Source organism: Nicotiana sylvestris, chromosome 3 (assembly GCF_000393655.2).
Source record: "Nicotiana sylvestris chromosome 3, ASM39365v2, whole genome shotgun sequence".
In the NCBI taxonomy this organism is placed as follows: Eukaryota; Viridiplantae; Streptophyta; class Magnoliopsida; order Solanales; family Solanaceae; genus Nicotiana; species Nicotiana sylvestris.
Window position 1 is genome coordinate 221,012,797 of NC_091059.1, and position 20,446 is coordinate 221,033,242.

Genomic DNA, 20,446 nt, shown 5'->3' on the forward strand with positions numbered 1-20,446 from the left:
CAATGGGCTCAAAGGCGCAAGACGTCAAATTGGTGAACTACAATTCTGTGGGGTCCATCCCCATAATGAAGAAGAGAGAGAAAAAATAAGAAGAAAAATTTGCAAGATGCCAAAATTGGTGGTGGGCTGTCAAATCACCAAAACATATTTTTGACCAAACTTAGTTTTGGTGTCAATTTGACAGAATCAAATTGGTAAGTTGCAACGAGGCAAGCTTCTGATTGGTTGAAAGTAAGGCCACTCTTCCTATAAATAGATGTAACGGCTTCATTCTTTAGATACACGAAAGCAACAAAACTTCAAATATTTCATAGGTAGAAAAATAGTCTGTGTTGAAAAATATAGAATGTGAGTGATACTGTAGTGAGGTGGAAATCACAAAAGAGAGTTTTTTCTTTTGAGTGTATAGTGGTTCCTGAGTATTTACTCGAGACTACGGAGTATAAAATTCCTCATTATAGTGGATTACTTTGCTTCTCTCAGGCACGTGATTTTTCCTTATTCAGAAGGGTTTTCCACGTTAAAATCTTTATGTTCTTGTTTTTTTTTATTCTTGTTTATTACCATATCTCGATACTACGTTATTATTTCGCTTTTATTACAGTGAATATTATTTCTATAGGAGTTTATTCCTAACAACTGGTATCAGAGCACATGTTCTGCTTGTTCACAGAAGTACTATTCAGTGTCAGTGGTACTATACTCAGTGAAAAAGAAATGTCTGGAGTAAAGTACGAGGTAGCAAAATTCAACGGAGATAGTGATTTTTCAACATGGCAAAGAAGAATGAGGGATCTGCTCATCCAGCAAGGATTACACTAGGTACTAGATGTTGATGCCAAAAAGCCTGATACCATGAAAGATGAGGACTGGGCTGACTTAGATGAAAGGGTTGCTAGTGCAATCAGGTTGCACTTATCAAATGATGTGGTAAATAATATCATTGATGAAGGCACCGCATGTGGCATTTAGACAAGGTTAGAAATCATATACATGTCCAAAACGCTGACCAATAATTGTACCTGAAGAAGCAGTTATACGCTCTAGACATGGGTGAAGGTACGAATTTTTTGTCATATTTAAATGTGTCTAATGGACTAATCACACAGCTCGCCAACCTCGAAGTAAAAATCGAGGAAGAAGATAAAGTCATCTTGCTTTTGAACTCATTGCCATCTTCGTATGATAATTTGGTAAAAACCATCATGCACGGTAAGACTACCATTGAGTTGAAAGATGTCACATCGGCTCTTCCACTCAATGAGAAGATGAGAAAGAAGCCTGAAAATCAAGGACAGACTCTCATCACAGAAGGTAGTGGAAGGAGTTATCAAAGGAGTTCGAGCAACTATGGTAGATCCGGAGTTCGTGAAAAGTCTAAGAACCGATCCAAATCAAGAGCTAGAAATTGCTACAATTGTGATCAACCAGGTCACTTCAAAAGAGATTGTCCAAGGAAGGGAAAAGGTGAAAGCGGTGGCCAGAAGAATGACAACAACACAACCGCCATAGTACAAAACAATAATAATGTTGTCCTCTTTATAAATAGGGAAGGGAAATGCATGCACTTGTCAGGTCCAGAGTCAGAATGAGTGGTTGATATAGCGGCATCTCACGATGCCACATCGGTTAGAGAAATGTTTTGCAGAAATGTAACAGGTGATTTTGGATCTGTGAGAATGGGTAACACGAGTTACTCAAAGATTGCAAGGATCGGTGACATTTGTATCAAGACAAATGTCGAATGTACATTTGTTCTAAAGAACGTGTGGCATGTTCCTGATTTGCAGATGAACTTGAACTCGGGAATCACTTAGACCGAGATGGATACAAGAACTATTTTGTAAATTAAAAGTGGAGACTCACCAAGGGATCATTGGTGATTGCAAAGGGAGTTGCTCGTCGTACGTTGTACAAGACAAATGTAAAAATATGCCAAGGTGAATTGTACGCGACACAAGATGAGATTTCTACAGATTTGTGGCACAAAAGAATGGATCAAATGAGCAAGAAGGGATTGCATATTCTTTCCAGAAAATCACTCATCTCTTTTGCCAAAGGTACACCAATAAAACCATGTGACTATTGTTTATTTGGTAAGCAGCATAGAGTCTCATTTCAGACATCATTCGAAAGAAAATTAAATATGCTTGATTTAGTATATTCTGATATTTGTGGTTAAATGGAAATTGAATCGATGGGTGGTAACAAATATTTCATTACTTTTATTGATGATACTTCACGTAAATTATGGGTTTATATCTTAAAAATCAATGTTCAGGTATTTCAAGTTTTCTAGAAGTTTAATGCTCTGGTGGAAAGGAAGACAAGTCGAAAGCTAAAACGTCTCTGAAGTGATAATGGAGGTGAGTACACTTCAAGGAATTTGAAGAGTATTATTCAAGTCATGGGATTAGACATGAAAAGATAGTTTCTGGAACCCTACAACACAATAGCATAACCGAGAAGATAAACCACACCATTGTAGAGAAGGTGAGAAGCATGCTCAGAATGGCTAAACTGCTTAAGTCATTCTGGGTGAAGCAGTTCAAATATCCTTTTACCTTATCAATATGAGTCCATTAGTTCCATTGGAGTTTGACATCCCAGAGAAAGTTTGGACTAACAAAGAGGTGTCCTACTCGCATCTGAAGGTGTTCGGTTGCAGAGCTTTTGCACATATACCAAAGGAGCAGGGAACAAAGCTGGATAATAAATTTATTCCTGCATATTCATCGGATATGGAGATAAAGAGTTCGGATACAGATTGTGAGATCCTGTAAAGAAGAAGGTCATTAGAAGCAAAGACATAGTCTTCCGAGAAAGTGAAGTTGAAACTGTAGATGACCATTCAGAGAAGACAAAGAATGGTATAAACACTAACCTTGTTACCATTCCTTCCTTTTCTAACTATCCCACAAGTGCAGAAAGTATGACCGACGAGGTTGCCGAGTAGGGAGAGCAACCTGGTAAGGTTATTGAGCAGGAAGAGAAACTTGATGATAATGTCAAGCAAGTGGATCACTCACTCAGGGAGAAGAACAACCTCAACCTCTAAGGAGATCAGAAAGGCCAAGGGTAGAGTCATGAAGGTACCCTTCGACATAGTATGTCCTCATCAGTGATGAGGGGGATCCAGAAAGTCTTAAGGAGGTGTTGTCTTATCCAGAAAAGAACCAGTGGATGAAAGCCATACAATAGGAGATGGAATCTCTGCAGAAAAATGGCACATACAAGCTGGTTAAACTTCCAAGGTGTACAAGACCACTCAAATGTAAGTGGGTCTTTAAACTTAGGAAAGACGGAAATGGCAAGCTAGTCAAATACAAAGCTAAATTGGTGGTCAAAGGCTTCGAACAGAAGAAAGATATTGATTTTGACGAAATTTTCTCATATGTTGTCAAAATGACTTCTATTCGAATAATTTTGAGCTTAGAAACTAGCCTAGAAGTGGAGCAGTTGGATGTGAAAACTGCATTTCTTCATGGAGATTTGAAAGAGGAGATTTATATGGAGTAGCCAGAAAGATTTGAAGTACCTGGAAAGAAACACATGGTGTGCAAATTGAATAAGAGTATTAATGGGCTGAAGCAGACACTAAGGCAGTGGTACATGAAGTTTGACTCATTCATGAAAAGTCAAACATACATAAATACCTATTCTGATTCATGTGTATACTTCAAAAGATTTTCTGACAATAATTTTATTATTTTGTTGTTGTATGTGGATGATATGTTAATTGTAGAAAAAGATAAGGAGTTGATCGCAAAGTTGAAGGGATATTTGTCCAAGTCATTTAATATGAAATACTTGGGCCCAACACAACAAATTCTGGGTATGAAGATAGTTCGAAAGCGAACAAGCAGAAAGTTATGGCTATCTCAGGAGAAGTACATTGAACGTGTACTGGAATGCTTCAACATGAAGAATGCTAAGCCAATCAGCACATCTCTTTCTAGTCATCTGAAGTTAAGCAAAAAGATGTGTCCTGCAACAATGGAGGAAAAGGAGAGCATGACAAAAATTCCTTATTCCTCTTCTGTTGGAAGTTTGATATATTCAATGGTATGCACTAGACCTGATATTGCTCATGCAGTTGGTGTTGTCAGAAGGTTTCTTGAAAATCTGGAAAAGAATACTAGGAAGCAGTCAAATGGATACTCAGGTACTTGAGAGGTACCACGAGAGATTGTTTGAGCTTTGGAAGATATGATCCAATCTTGAAGGGCTATACAGATGTTGATATAGCAGGTGGCGTTGAAAACAAAAAATTCACTACTGGATATTTATTTACATTTTCAGGGGGCTATATTGTGGCAGTCGAGGTTGCAGAAGTGTGTCGCACTCTCTACAACTGAAGCAGAGTATATTGCCGCTACTGAAGCTGGCAAGGAGATGATATAGTTAAAAAGGTTCTTTCAAGAGCTTGGATTGCATCAGAAGGAGTATGTCATCTATTGTGACAGTCAAAGTGAAATAGACCTTAGCAAGAACTCCATGTATCATGCAAGGACCAAACACATCAATATATATAAGATATCACTGGATTCGAGAAATGGTAGAGAATGAATCTCTAAAAGTCTTGAAGATTTCTACAAGTGAGAATCCCACAGATATGCTGACCAAGGTGGTACCAAGAGACAAGTTCGAATTGTGCAAAGAACTTGTCGGAATGCACTCAAGCTAGAAGTCTGGTGTTACCTCCTTCAGGTGAATGGGTCTGAAGGGGGAGATTGTGGGTCCATCCCTATAATGAAGAAGAAGAAAAGCAGGAAGATAAATTTGCAAGATTCCAAAATTGGTGGGCTGTCAGATCACCAAAACACGTTTTTTACCAAGCTTGGTTTTGGTGTCAATTTGACATAATCAAATTGGAAAGTTGCAAGAGGCAAGATTCTAATTGGTTGAAAGTGAGGCCACTCTTCCTATAAATAGATGTATCGGCTTCATTCTTTAGACACAAAGAAGCAACAAAGCTTCAAATATTTCAAAAATAGAAAAATGGACTGTGTAGAAAAATAGAGAGTGTGAGCAATATTGTAGTGATGTGGGAATCTCAAAAGAGAGTTATTTCTTTTAAGTGTATAGTGGGTCCTGGAGTATTTACTCGGGACTATGAAGTATAAAATCCCTCATTATAGTGGATACTTTGCTCCTCTCGAGCACATGATTTTTTTCCTTATTCATAAGGATTTTTCACGTTAAAATCTGTCTTTTTGTTGTTCTTATTCTTGTTGATTACCATATCTCGGTACTACATTATTATTTCGCTTTTATTACCATGAATATTATTTCTCTAGGAGTTTATTCCCAACAAGTTCTTCATTCCATCTTCATGCCTAGGACAACCCCGGGATGCTGCTCACTTCATGTATGCTTGATGGGACAAACTATGTGACGTAGTCCAGAGCCATGAAGAATGCTCTGAGATCCAAGAACAAGTTCGATTTCTTGAATGGCGTAATAAAAGGCCTAGCGATGAAAAATTGGAAGCAAACTTGTGGGAAACATGTAATTCCATGATTATATCATGGATATTCAATTCTCTTGACAAAACTTTGCATAGCAGCATAGCCTACGCCGAGACTGCAAGGAAAGTTTGGATAAATTTGGAGGAGCGTTTTGCTCAAGGCAAGGCTCCAAGGATTTACCAGATTAGAAGGGGCATCAGTCTTCTTGTCCAAGATGGGCAAACTGTGTTGACATACTACACAAAATTAAAGGCGTTGTGGGATGAATTGAATGATCTTGACTCTTTACCAGAATGTAATTATGTGGCCAGACAAGAGCATCAATGGAGGCAAAAGGAAGAGATGGTTTATCAATTCCTTATGGGTCTTGATTCAGGACTCTATGATGGCGTGAAATATCAGATATTGAATGTTGAACCTATAGTAAATCTAAAAAAGCATATGCTATGGTGGTCAGGGAGGAAGGACAACGAAATATTGGGTGCAAAAAGAAGCAAAACAAGAAGGTTCAGTCTTCCATATTACTAGGAATGTGATTATGCAATCTGGAAAGGGAGCAATGAAAGAGATGCACTCATTGCCAGAAGGTTGGCCATGAGAAGAGCCAGTGCTTTGAGATTGTCAGTTACCCTCCCAATTGGAACACGAGGAGATCTGTAGAAAAAGGCAACTATAAGGGGCATCCAAATTCAGGGGGAGCTGCTGGACATACATCATATGTTGCAGCTGTTCGAGAGCCAGAGCTGTCACACCTCCTTTTTCCGCCCTCGCGAGGGTACAGGAGTTTTTTCCAATTAAAGGACAGTCGAAACAGGATTTATTTCTTTATTTCAGAGTCGCCACTTGGGAGGTTTAGGGTGTCCCAAGTCACCTATTTTAATCCCGAATCGAGGAAAAGAATGACTCTGTATTACAGTCTGCGCACCAGAAATCCGGATAAGGAATTCTGTTAACCCGGGAGAAGGTGTTAGGCATTCCCGAGTTCCGTGGTTCTAGCACGGTCGCTTAACTGTTATATTCGGCTTGATTATCTAATATAATACGTATTATAAACTTATGTGCAAATTTTATCCCTTAGCCGCTTTTATTATTCTTTTTATTTATTGTTATTATTTTACGAAAAATTGCAACATTGTGAAAACGTATTTCAAATCACGTCGCAATCAATTGCACCCGTGGTTATCGACACATTTCGACTCCGTTGAGATTTAGATTTGGGTTACATAAATGCACACCCGTATTTAAGGAAATAACATTATTAAATACGCGTCTAGAGCGACTAGCGTGTCATTATTTTGGGTAGGGCCGTGAAATTTGCTAAAACGGCTCCTCCCTAATTCTAAGCAATTAACTGTACATTTATTGAGGGCCCCGAAATCTATACATTTCATTAAGCGAGGCTCATCTCATTTATTTTAAATGGACAAATCTTAAAGCGACTACATTTTTTCTATAAAAATTAGTCTCTAAAATAAAGAAAGAAAAATCCTAATTAATTACTAGCTTTTATAATTTTAAGAAAACATGACATGCTAATTGCTTGGTTAATACAAATATTGATGAAAAAAAATAAAAATTTCGAAATTTAAAATAAAATAAAAATTCAACAACTAATATTCAAAATAAACAAATATAGCTAGATTAAAACTCAGCATTGTTATTATTATTTTTTTTAAAAAAAATATTATTGAGATTAATTATTCACAATCATTTGAAACTAGATTTAACCATAATTACTAAAGCTTATTAGAAAGTTTATTAGACTTAAACGTTCTTCTAATCTTGCTTAAGCTCAAGTCATGCCTTAATGCCTAATTTACGATGTTTAATTTAAATTCATGTTTTAACTAAATTTAGCTACTTGTTCATGATCAACCTACAATCTTGAAGCCTTCATAGCTAGTGAATTAACCTGTTTTGCCGAACTGATTTATTACAGACTAACTTATGATATTATTTTCTTATTCCAGCTATTATTTAGTAATTCATGAAATAGCTTAAATACAATCAACAAAAGAAACAAAGAAAAAAAACGAAATTAAAACTTCAAATTTTCATTCTTCATATGTATTCATGCTTCATATTTCGGATTACAATAACCAGCTTTTCAGTTGTGTACCTGATATTGGAAGCAAAAGAAAATGAATATGAGTATCAGCAGCAGCAGTAAAATCAGTACAACACAGCAACAATAGCCCAGCAACAGTAACAAACCAGTGGAGTAGTAATCCAAAAAAAAACAAAATCTTCCAGCTTTGATGAAACAACAATTAATTCTGATTTCAAACAACAAAAGAAAGCAGAATATTTTTTTTAGTTTTATTTTTATTTTTGAAAGCTTAAATATTTTTCGGAATTTTCTATCTCTTAAATGTTCAGCCCTTTTCTCTCTCTTATTTTCAGATTTGTTTCTCTCTCTCGTATCTGTGTATTTTTTCTCTATCTCTCTGTATATTTTCTTTTGATTTCAAGACTTCACATATATAACACATCCCATAAACCTTTCAATTAATTAAAATCAATACTTTTTCTCTACCCAACCCATTATCTTTCCACTCATCCCCATTACATTAAATAAACATATCACACCACCCCATTTCATTTTGTCCCCCATGCTTCATTTAAAATAATGCAAGATTCCCCTTTAAATTAAATCTTGTCCCCCCTTTATATTAAATAATCATATCACAACCCACCCCATTTCATTTTGTCCCCCATGCTTCAAATAAACAATTACAAAATGTACAATTCCTAAACTACCCCTTCCGACCTTACTGAAATTACCAAACTACCCCTGAACGTATTACAAATTTACCAAACTACCCATCAGCTATAACACATCAATTAATCAAACTTAACCAAAATATAGACAATATGATCAATTTCTAACAATGTTCAAACAACAATATGAACACGGATGAACATCATAACAACAATATCACATGAACATGATTTTAACAACATTTCAACAACAAATCACATGAACACAAATTGAACAACCAAGAACAACTAAAATTTGATTGAACAATATTTTTAGCAACAACAAACCTATTTTTCGGATTTAAACAACAACAATCAAACAAGTATATTTAGATTCTTAAATTCAATAATATTGAACTTAAAATCAACTCTAACAACATTACAACAAACAATTCTTATATTAAACTTTAAACAAGATTATGAGACCAATTCAAGAAATAATCACAAATGATAAACAAGAAATAAGAAAATCAAACTATACAAATTTCGGATTCAAGATCAATCAAACAAAGTATGAACATGAATGAAAAGATTCAACCACAATAACAAACTTTATTCAAATTTCGAATTGAACTTAAACAAAACAAATAAACATATTCAAATCACTAATCTTCAAATAATCAATTAATCTTTCTTAATTAAATCCAACAAAAAATAATAACAAAGATACATGATCATGAATGAAATCTATATTAAACAAACAACGGATTCAAGCGATTTAAACTAAATCTAACAATATTAAACCTAAACTAACAATTCCTTTTTTGCAAAAATTAAATTAACATGAAATAAACTGAAAATCAATTAATTAAATTTTCATTTGAATCTGAAAATTAAACCAACCAAACATATAAACAAACTAAAAAAAAATTATTTCAATGATGAACAAACAAAACAAGAATTGAATCATTTATCGATTTTGGATCCGAAAAATATCAAACAAATTACGGGCAAAAAATGAAACTCAAAAACCCACTAACCGGATCGAAACAATGACGAACTTGAACGGAAACAAATCTGCCCGGAAACAAATATCGCACCAAAATCATTTGACGCCGAAGACGATCACGAACGGACAAACGAAGAGCTTGAAGGAGAGGTAGCAGACAACCGTGAAAGCGATGCCGGACGGGGCAGCAGCAACGCAAAACGTGAGCAGCAGTAGATGCTGGACGAAGCAGTCACGCAGCATCATGAAGTGAGGAAGAAGAAGAAGCAACGATCAACGTGAACTTGAAGAAGAAGAAACACTCGCGATCTTGAAGAAGAAGAAGAAACACGGGCGGCGGGTGTGTGTGTGTTGTGTTGCCGTGGTTGTGTGTGTGTATGTGAAGGAGAAGAGGTGGGGGAAGGGCAGCCATGGATGGGGTGTTTGGATGCTTGAAGAAGAAGAAGAAAAGAGAGAAAGAGAAAGGGGGGGGGGCAGATGAGAGAGAGGGATTTTTTAGGGTTTTCTTCCTTTTCTTTTTTTGTTTTGTTTTGTTTTGCTTTGTTTTTTTTTTGAAATGCAAGATAGGGGGTGTTGGGTTATGGACCGGGTTGACCCGATTTGAAATGGACTGGGTCGTTTGGGAAGATTGGGCCATTTTTTGGGCCTGTGGCTTGAAATCGAAGAAGAGGCCCAATTCCGACTTTCTTTATATTTTCGCTCTCTTTTCTTCTTTTTATTTCTCTAAAACTAAATTATAAAAATACTTAAATTATTATTAAGAACTAAATTAAGTTATAAAAGTGCAAATTAACTTCCAATAACAATTAACGCACAATTAAGTAATAATTAAGCATAAAATTGTATATTTGGACATTAAATGCTAAAAATGCAAACGATGCCTATTTTTGTAAATTTTTATTTTTTTGTAAACAAACTTAATTACTAACAAATTATAGAATTAAATCCTACATACAAAATGCGATATATTTTTGTATTTTTTATTAATTTAGCAAATAAACATGCACAGACAAATACAAATAATTATTCAAAATATCACAAAATTGCACACCAAGGAAAATTATTTTATTTTTGAATTTTTGGGAGTAATTCTCATATTGGGCAAAAATCACGTGCTTACAGCTGCCCCTCTTTGCCCGAAGACACGTAGGGTTTTCGTGCAAAGATAAAGCGAGCGATTTTTGCCCATCCGAGTACTCCGTGTGAAGCATTTTTGAAAAAGATTTGACCGAACCTTTGCTTCAAAGGTTTCCTACATATCCTGGGCTAAACAGGAATCAGGTCAATGTAGTTCGGGAAGTTTTTGGTAGCTGGGACTACCGTGGGACTGCATTGTTACTGTTGTTGCATGCTATTACTACTGCTTACCGATCTCCTTGTTACACCTTGCTTAAAAGAAAACAAGAAGCTAGGCTATACTGCAATTTTTCTTGTTGCCTTGCTTTCTTGTCTGCTTGCATTTTTTCCGGTGCTTTTCTTCCGATGCTTTTCTTCCTTTCGACACATGCACTTGAGTTTTTGCTGGGACCTCTTATTGCAACCTTCTGCTTCCTGATGCTGGGGATTTTTATTGTTTTATGCGGGCTCCCAACTTTAATACTTGAAAATTAATGCTGAATGTGTTCCTCTGTTATATGGGCGGGCTCCCAACTTCAACACTTGAAATGAAAAGACTGAAATGTATGCCTCTGTTATCTGGGCGGGCTCCCAACTTCAACGCTTGAAATATAAAGACTGAAATGTATTCCTCTGTTCTATGGGCGGGCTCCCAACTTCAACACTTGAAATAAAAAGACTGAATGTATGCCTCTGCTATCTGGGCGGGCTCCCAACTTCAACGCTTGGAATGTAAAGACTGAAATATATGCCTCTGTTATCTGGGCGGGCTCCCAACTTCAATCCTGAAATGTAATATCTCTATTCTCCAGGCAGACTTCTGACTTTTAAAATTTAAACTATGTGTCTCTGTTCTTCAGGCGGACTCCTTACATCAAACTTGAAAAGTATGTCTCTGTTCTCCAGGCGGACTCCTGACTTTTAAAATTTAAGCTGTATGTCTCCGTTCTTCAGGCGGACTCCTGACGTCAAACTTGAAAAGTACGTCTCTGTTCTCCAGGCGGACTCCTGATTGCTAAATTTGAAATGAATGTCTCTATTCTCCAGGCGGACTCCTGACTTTTAAAATTTAAACTGTATGTCTCCGTTCTTCAGGCGGACTCCTGACGTCAAACTTGAAAAATACGTCTCTGTTCTCCAGGCGGACTCCTGACGTCAAACTTGAAAAATACGTCTCTGTTCTCCAGGCGGACTCCTGACGTCAAACTTGAAAAATACGTCTCTGTTCTCCAGGCGGACTCCTGACAACTTGCATTTATCCTAATTAGTGCTTGTTTTTCCCTCCTGGAGAATTCCTCTTCAACAACTAATTTTTCTCCCCCTGCTTAATCAAAGAAAATTTCGTCAGTTTAAAACAGTGGTTAGTTGATGGCATTCTTGCTGAAAAATCCTTCCACTGCCTTGCTTTGTGTTGACTAATTTCCACGCACTGACCTTGAACCGCTTGACTTTCTGACCAACTTTTAAATTTCCCAACCTCTGGCTACCTAAATGCTTTACACCCCTGCTGTTATTTCACTTTTCTGACCTTTTATTTGAGCTTTCACCTTTCCCACGACATTTCCCAATCATTTCACCGATGAAACTTCCGTTAATTCCCTGTATTCCACTTGACATTAAGTTGTTTTTGACATGCTCTGACCACGTTGTGCTTTACAATTCTAGAAGCTGGTAGTGAACTTTGAAGTCCTTTCTGCTTGCATCGAACAAAACTGGCACTTGAAACATCTCAGCTAGATAAAAAACCCTCAAAAGAAAAATGAAACGATTTTTGAGTTAAGGATAAGAAGAATCCAAAACCAGATGACTGTTTGAAAAGAGAAAGAAAAGAAACTTATCTGAACGAGACAACTAGTACCAATGGTCAAGACATGCATTTTGGATTAATCAGCCCAATCTGTCCAAACAAACAACTCTCAATTGCCGTACCTCATTGCCCAGAACTTCCATCACTTGTTTGATTTATCTAGACCTTAACCTTGTTTCCCTGCGGTACCGCGAAACGGTTTCTATCAACATACCTTTCTCAGTTTTCCATTTCTTATCTCACCTTCGCCTTGAGGTGCCCGTAAAGGTTTTCACCAACAAGACTCTCTCATTTATTTTTCTCTCAGCTCCCGTCGCCTTACGGTGCCCGTGAGGGTTTTCACCCATAAGACTCTCTCATTTATTTTTGTTCTTCTTGCTCGAACCAGAGTGTTGCCCCTGTCGTGGGTTATTCCTACCTGTTCATCTTGGCATTTCTCAAAACTGATCATAAGGTCTTTCTTCGGTCCGTAATGTAGGCTTTTGGATTGATTTAGAAAGAAAGGTATAAAAGGCTCAAAACAATTCCAATGGGTTCAAATTACAACTTTCGGAATCCAACTTTCATAACAATCACCACTTCTGCCCCAGTTTCTTGCTTGGGGATTTTTGGATTTCTATTTGGTATGACTGAACCTTGGAGTAAGGCTGCCTACGTACCCTTTCGGGATCAAGTCAAACGTAGTTCACTTGGCGAGACTACGTTGTTATGTTTCTCTTCTTTCTTTTTTTTCTTCACTTTTCTTTCTTTTCTTTTTCTTCTTTTTTTTTCTTTTTCGACACTTGTGTTCTCTAATAATGCTGCTGATTCCGAAAGAGGTGTATGAAAAATAAGTAAGGCTCGAAGGGGATAACAAGGGATATGAGTGTTTGGATAGCAGAACAAAATGCCTTCATCATTTCAATCTTTAAGATATGCCAAATATGAACGGATACATTCAGAACATAAAGAAATCATACATAATATCTCTTGACCGCATCGGAATTGATGGTCATTTCTACACATTTTCCTTCCACATCTGTCAAATACAATGCTCCATTAGACAACACTCTGGTTACCACAAATGGTCCCTGCCAGTTTGGGGCAAATTTTCCTTTTGCCTCAGCCCAATGAGGCAAGATCCGCCTCAGTACTAATTGCCCGACTTCAAATTTCCTTGGACGTACCTTTTTGTTGTATGCTCTTGCCATTCTTCGTTGGTACAGTTGGCCATGACACACTGATGCCAATCTTTTCTCATCGATCAAACTCAACTGCTCAAGACGGCTTTTCACCCATTCATCATCATCGATCTCAGCCTCTGCAATGATTCGCAGAGATGGGATTTCCACTTCTGCGGGTATTACTGCCTCGGTACCATATACCAATGAGTAAGGAGTCGCCCCTACCGAGGTACGCATGGTGGTGCGATATCCTAACAATGCAAAAGGCAATTTCTCGTGCCATTGTCTAGATCCTTCAACCATCTTCCGGAGTATTTTCTTTATGTTCTTATTGGCCGCTTCAACCGCACCATTTGCCTTGGGACGGTACGGAGTAGAGTGCCTGTGAGCAATCTTAAACTGCTCACATGTCTCCTTCATCAAATGACTATTAAGATTAGCCCCATTATCTGTGATGATTACCTTTGGGATCCCAAACCGACATATGATATTTGCATGCACGAAGTCAACTACAGCCTTCTTGGTCACAGACTTGAATGTCTTCGCTTCCACCCATTTGGTAAAATAATCTATAGCTACCAAGATAAATCTGTGCCCATTTGATGCTGCTGGATCAATTGGCCCAATAACATCCATGCCCCATGCAACAAAAGGCCATGGCGCGGACATCGTATGTAATTCTGATGGTGGAGCATGAATCAAATCTCCATGTATTTGGCATTGATGACACTTACGCACAAAACTTATACAATCTCGCTCCATCGTGAGCCAATAATAACCTGCTCGAAGAATTTTCTTTGCTAGAACATACCCACTCATATGCGGTCCGCAAACTCCGGAATGCACCTCAGTCATGATAGTTGTGGCCTGCCGTGCATCTATACATCTCAACAAACCGAGCTCTGGCGTTCTTTTGTACAGTACTCCTCCACTAAGGAAAAACCCACTTGCCAACCGTCGAATTGTTCTTTTCTGATCACCGGTGGCCTGCGTTGGATACACTCCCGCTTTGATGTACTCTTTGATATCATGGAACCATGGCTCTCCATCGATTTCCTCTTCTATCATATTGCAGTAAGCATGCTGATCACGGACTTGAATCTGCAATGGATCAACATAGGCCTTATCTGGATGGTGCAACATTGACGCCAAAGTAGCCAAAGCGTCAGCAACCTCATTATGAATCCTTGGAATGTGTCTGAATTCTATGGCCTGAAAACGCTGGCAAAGCTCATGCAGACATTGTCGATACGGTATAAGCTTCAAGTCCCGTGTTTCCCATTCCCCTTGAATCTGGTGTACCAGTAAGTCCGAGTCACCCATGACCAAGACTTCCTGTACACCCATATCCACAGCTAATCTCAATCCCAATATACACGCCTCATATTCTGCCATGTTGTTTGTACAGTAGAAACGAAGCCGAGCTGTAACAGGGTAATGCTGACCTGTTTCCGAAATAAGTACTGCTCCTATTCCCACACCCTTCATATTTGCAGCCCCATCAAAGAAAAGTTTCCATCCCGACTTCTCAGCTTGTTCTAATTCTTCAATGTGCATTATCTCTTCATCAGGGAAATAAGTTTTCAAAGGCTCATAATCTTCATCAACGGGGTTCTCAGCCAAGTGATCGGCTAATGCCTGTGCTTTCATGGCAGTCCGTGTCACATAGACAATGTCGAACTCTGTAAGTAAGATCTGCCACTTTGCAAGCCTTCCTGTGGGCATGGGTTTCTGGAAAATATACTTCAACGGGTCCAAGCGAGATATAAGGTAAGTGGTGTAAGATGACAAGTAATGTTTCAATTTCTGTGCCACCCAAGTTAGGGCACAACATGTCCTTTCCAGATGAGTATACTTGACCTCGTAAGATGTGAACTTCTTACTGAGATAGTAGATAGCCTGCTCCTTTCTGCCCGTAACATCATGCTGCCCCAGTACACAGCCGAATGAACTGTCCACAACTGTCAGATATAGAATCAAAGGTCTCCCTGGTTCTGGTGGGACCAGCACGGGTGGGTTTGACAAATACCTCTTTATCTTATCAAAAGCCTCCTGGCATTCATCAGTCCATTTGACCGCGACATCTTTCTTTAACAATTTGAAAATTGGTTCACACGTTGCCGTGAGCTGAGCAATGAACCTGCTGATATAGTTCAGTCTTCCCAACAAACTCATCACCTCGGTTTTGTTTCTTGGAGGTGTCAACTCCTGAATAGCTTTGATCTTTGACGGGTCTAATTCAATACCCCTCCGGCTAACTATAAATCCCAACAACTTCCCAGATGGCACCCCGAAAGCACATTTCGCAGGATTGAGCTTAAGATTGTATCTGCGAAGCCTTTGAAAGAATTTTCTCAAATCTCTGGCATGGTCAGATTGCTGTCTAGACTTAACGATCACATCATCCACGTATACCTCAATTTCTTTATGTATCATATCATGGAAGATAGTTGTCATGGCCCTCATATAAGTTGCCCCAGCATTTTTCAAACCAAACGGCATGACCCGATAACAATACGTTCCCCACGGCGTGATGAATGCCGTCTTTTCTGCATCTTCCTTATCCATTAGAATCTGATGATAACCCGCATAACAATCCACAAAAGAGCCAATATCATGTTTGGCACAATTGTCGATCAGTATATGGATGTTGGGCAGTGGGAAATTATCTTTTGGGCTTGCTTTGTTAAGGTCTCGATAATCGACGCACACCCTGGTCTTGCCATCTTTCTTTGGCACAGGCACGACATTGGCTAACCAAGTGGGGTACCGTGTAACCTGAATGACCCTTGCCTCAAACTGCTTGGAGATCTCTTCTTTGATCTTCACACTTATGTCTGTTTTGAACTTTCTCAACTTCTGCTTGACAGGGAGGAGTGCTGGATCAGTGGGCAATTTATGAACCACCAAATCGGTGCTTAGACCCGGCATATCATCATATGACCATGCAAAAACGTCTTTGTACTCATGCAATACTTTAATTATCTCCTCCTTGAGTTGTGGATCCAAATGAACACTTATTTTAGTTTCCCGTACATTATCTTGGTCCCCTAGATTAACTGCTTCTGTGTCATTTAGGTTAGGTTTGGGTTTTTCTTCAAAGTGGCTTAATTCTTTACTAATTTCCTCATAAGCTTCATCATTATTACAATCCATCCCATCATCACACTCGACCTCTTGTATTATTACTTCTGAATTAGATTGGCTTTTAAAGCTGGGCCGAAGATTCCTCATGCATGTCATGTCATTGATATCAGCATAAAGAGAACTGTACAAAGAAAAGAAACGAAAATGGAAAGAGAATTAGGGACGAAGAAAATTGCATTTCATTAAACGTAAAGACAACAAGGTTTTAACTCATCCAAACGGACGGAACATAACAACTGGATTACAAACCCTGGAATAATCCAGGTGACAAAAAGGAAAACAAAACCCACTACCACGACTCCCTCCGAACTGGAAGAGGAGTAGCTTCCCAATTGCTGATGTTAGCACGTGGTCCGATGTACTGTATGTCTGCTCTGCTTGACCCTTCCCCGGCCTCAACCATGTTTACTTCAACAAATACTTTCTCAAACACCTTATCCAAATTCCCATCCGCCTCAACTAACGAACCCGATATCTTTGCCAATGACTGTTTCTTGATATTCGGCCTGACGAAGGACCTGGACAATCGAGGAATTGGTTTAGGGAGCACCCAAGCTTTCTTCTTCAATTTACGGGCCTTTCTGACATCTGCCGCTGTTGGTTTGAACCCTAACCCGAAGGTGTCCAAATTTTTGGGCAAAGACACAGGTTGAGTAATGCCCTGCAGTTCAACCCCCAAACCCTTCCCGGGCACGAACCCGTTATTCAACATTTCTGACACTACCATGACGGTCGTAGCTGACACCCTAGGACATGGCATGCTTTTACCCTCAAGCAACCTGCTCACCGGAACCGTGTCGAGGATCTGATACACCCATGGCCCCTTATCATCTTCGGTCTCTATAAAGGGTACAATGGCATCATTCACGGCGCATGTGGGATCTTCCCCATGTAACACAATTTCTTGTCTGTCCCACTCGAATTTGATCATTTGGTGCAGTGTGGAGGGCACGGCTTTTGCCGCATGAATCCACGGTCGACCCAACAAAAGATTATAGGATACTGCAGCATCCAACACCTGAAATTCCATCGTGAACTCGACTGGGCCAATAGTCAATTCGAGTACAATATCCCCTACTGTGTTTGTTCCCCCTCCATCGAACCCTCGAACACAAATGCTATTTTTGCGGATTCTATCCTCATCAATCTTTAACTTGTTCAATGTGGATAACGTGCAAATATTAGCGCTCGACCCGTTATCGATTAGTGCCCGAGTAACCATTGAACCTTCACATTTGACCGTCAAATAGAGAGCCTTGTTGTGTTCTGTGCCTTCCATAGGCAATTCATCATCAGAAAATGCTATCCTGTTCACTTCAAAGATCTTGTTGGCAATTGTCTCTAAATGGTTTACTGAGATTTTGTCAGGCACATGAGCCTCATTCAATATCTTCATTAAAGCTCGGCAATGCTCATCAGAGTGAATTAATAATGACAACAACGAGATTTGGGCCGGTGTTTTTCTCAGTTGATCAACAATGGAATAATCTTGTCCTTTCATCTTTTTCAGAAACTCTTCTGCTTCCTCTTCCGTTACAGCTTTTTTAACTGGCACTGGATTGTCTTTTGCGCCCTTAGCTTTTCTCAACTCTTCAGGGGCGAAACAACGTCCTGACCGGGTCAGTCCCTGTGCTTCACAACTTTCTTCCTCAATTTCCTTTCCTTTGTATGTCACCACTACTTTGTCATATTTCCAGGGTACGGCTTTGCTATCAACCATGGGTAACTGGACTACCGGTTTTATGACAACCGGCTCTATATAGACTCCCTTCACGACCACCACGGGCATGGATACTGACCTTGGTACCACTATCTTGACTGGCTCCTGCTTTTTCTCGGCCACAAACGATCCCTTTCCCATTACTAGCACTGGCTTTGTCTTCTACTGCTTTTAACTGAACCACTGGCCTTGCACTCACTGTCTTTTCTTTGGTTTCCGTAGAACGAATCACCATAACCACCTGCGAAGGTTTCTTAGGCTCTGCCCCCTTATGTATCAGTTCGATCATGTTGGCCTCATAATGCGCTGGTAACGGATTTTGATTGATGTTCGGGGCCTCTGGAGCCTGTACCTCAATACGACGATTATCAATGAGCTCTTGGATTGCGTTTTTCAACTTCCAACATTTTTCAGTATCGTGCCCCGGCATCCCTGAGCAATACTCGCAGCTAACAGAGTGGTCCAGGTTTCTGGGAAGAGGATTTGGTGCTTTGGATTCAACTGGGGTCAACATCCCCAACTGTTTCAATCTGTGGAAAAGAGAAGTGTAAGATTCTCCCAGCGGGGTAAATGTTTTTTTGTTTGGGGCCTTCTCATTTCTAAAAGCTTGGTTTGGGCGGAAGCTGGTTCCTGGTCTGTTAGCCCTGGGAGGTGGATAGGTGTTTTGTGGGTGTGGCTGTGTATTTTGGGGACTTGGTGTACGCCATTGCGAGTGCACTGGGGGTTGAGTGTAGGTCTGGGCGTGGTGAATAGAAAATTGTGGTTCTGGTGGTGGATAATAGTGTTGCGGTGGACCATATGAGGTATATTGATAGTTTGGGTGATGGGGTCTGGGTTGGTTGTAGTAGAGTGGACGGTTATTGTGCCTGGACCAAACATTAGCTTCAACTGCAGCAACTTCTTCTTTCTTCTTCTTTCCCAGCACACCACCAGTACCGCTTTGGATGGCCTGGGTGGTTGCTTTCAAAGCCGAGTAGCTCAAGATCTTGTTAGATTTCAATCCTTCTTCAATCATGGCTCCCATCTTTACCACTTCATTAAACGACTTCCCGACAGATGTCACTAGATGACCAAAATAGGTAGGTTCCAATGTTTGCAAGAAGTAATCTACCATCTCACTTTCCCGCATGGGAGGATCAACCCTTGCAGCTTGTTCCCTCCAGCGGAAACCAAACTCTCTAAAACTTTCCCCAGGCTTCTTTTCTAGTTTCAACAATGACAGACGATCAGGGACTATTTCGAGGTTATATTGAAAATGGCCGATGAATGCCTGGGCCAAATCATCCCATGTATACCATCGACCGGGGTCTTGCCTCGTGTACCATTCTAGCGCTGACCCGCTCAGGCTTTGCCCGAAATATGCTATCAACAACTCATCTTTTCCCCCAGCCCCTCTCATTTTGCTACAAAAACCACGCAGATGGGCTACTGGGTCACCGTGCCCCTCATATAAGTCAAACTTCGGCATTTTAAACCCCGCAGGCAACTGTACATCAGGAAAAGGGCACAAATCTTTGTATGCGACACTAACTTGGTTTCCTAAACCATGCATGTTCCTGAAGGATTGCTCCAGGCTTTTGACTTTACGAATCACCTCCTCTTGTTCTGCATTCTTAACCGGTTTCTCAACTTCTCCCGGGATTTCAAAATGGGGAGAGGAGGTATATGGCTCAGGCGCTTTGAAAGTGGGTTCGGGAGGGTAATATTGGGTGTCGTGAGCTTGGAATAGCGGCTCACTGGATGATCTATGTAGTGGAGCTGGGGGAGGTGCCACAAAGACGGGAACATTTGGTGGAGGAGGGTTTTGAGTGGGAGGTGGAGCTTGGGAATCATAAGCCTCTCTTCCCTGATAATAGTGATGGCTTGGGAAACTTGTTGAAGGACCGGGAGAGGGGTATTCCGGCGTGTGTACTGGTTGGAGGGTAGGAGTAACGGGTAGTTCTTGCCCCTTCTGGGCTCTAGCTAAGGCTATCTGCATTTCATTCATTTCTAGCCTCATTTTTTCCATTTTCTCCAGGGCTTCCTTCAGCATCTGATTGGCCGTTTTTTCTGACTCAACGCTGTTGTCTGACCCAGTCATGCTTTCTGGTATAGGACCTTTTGATCTTGTTTGATAATGGTACGGTGCCAGTACGCTCTAACAACTAACTGATATTGGAAAAACAACAAACTTGTCAGTGTTAGAGTCTTAACAGATATTGTAATTGCACGTTAGGGGGATGCAATGCTCCTAGGCATTTAATCATTTCTAACATGCTTTTGCTCTGACCTCATGCATCATCCCAGCTTATTTTTGCTTTGACAAACATATAT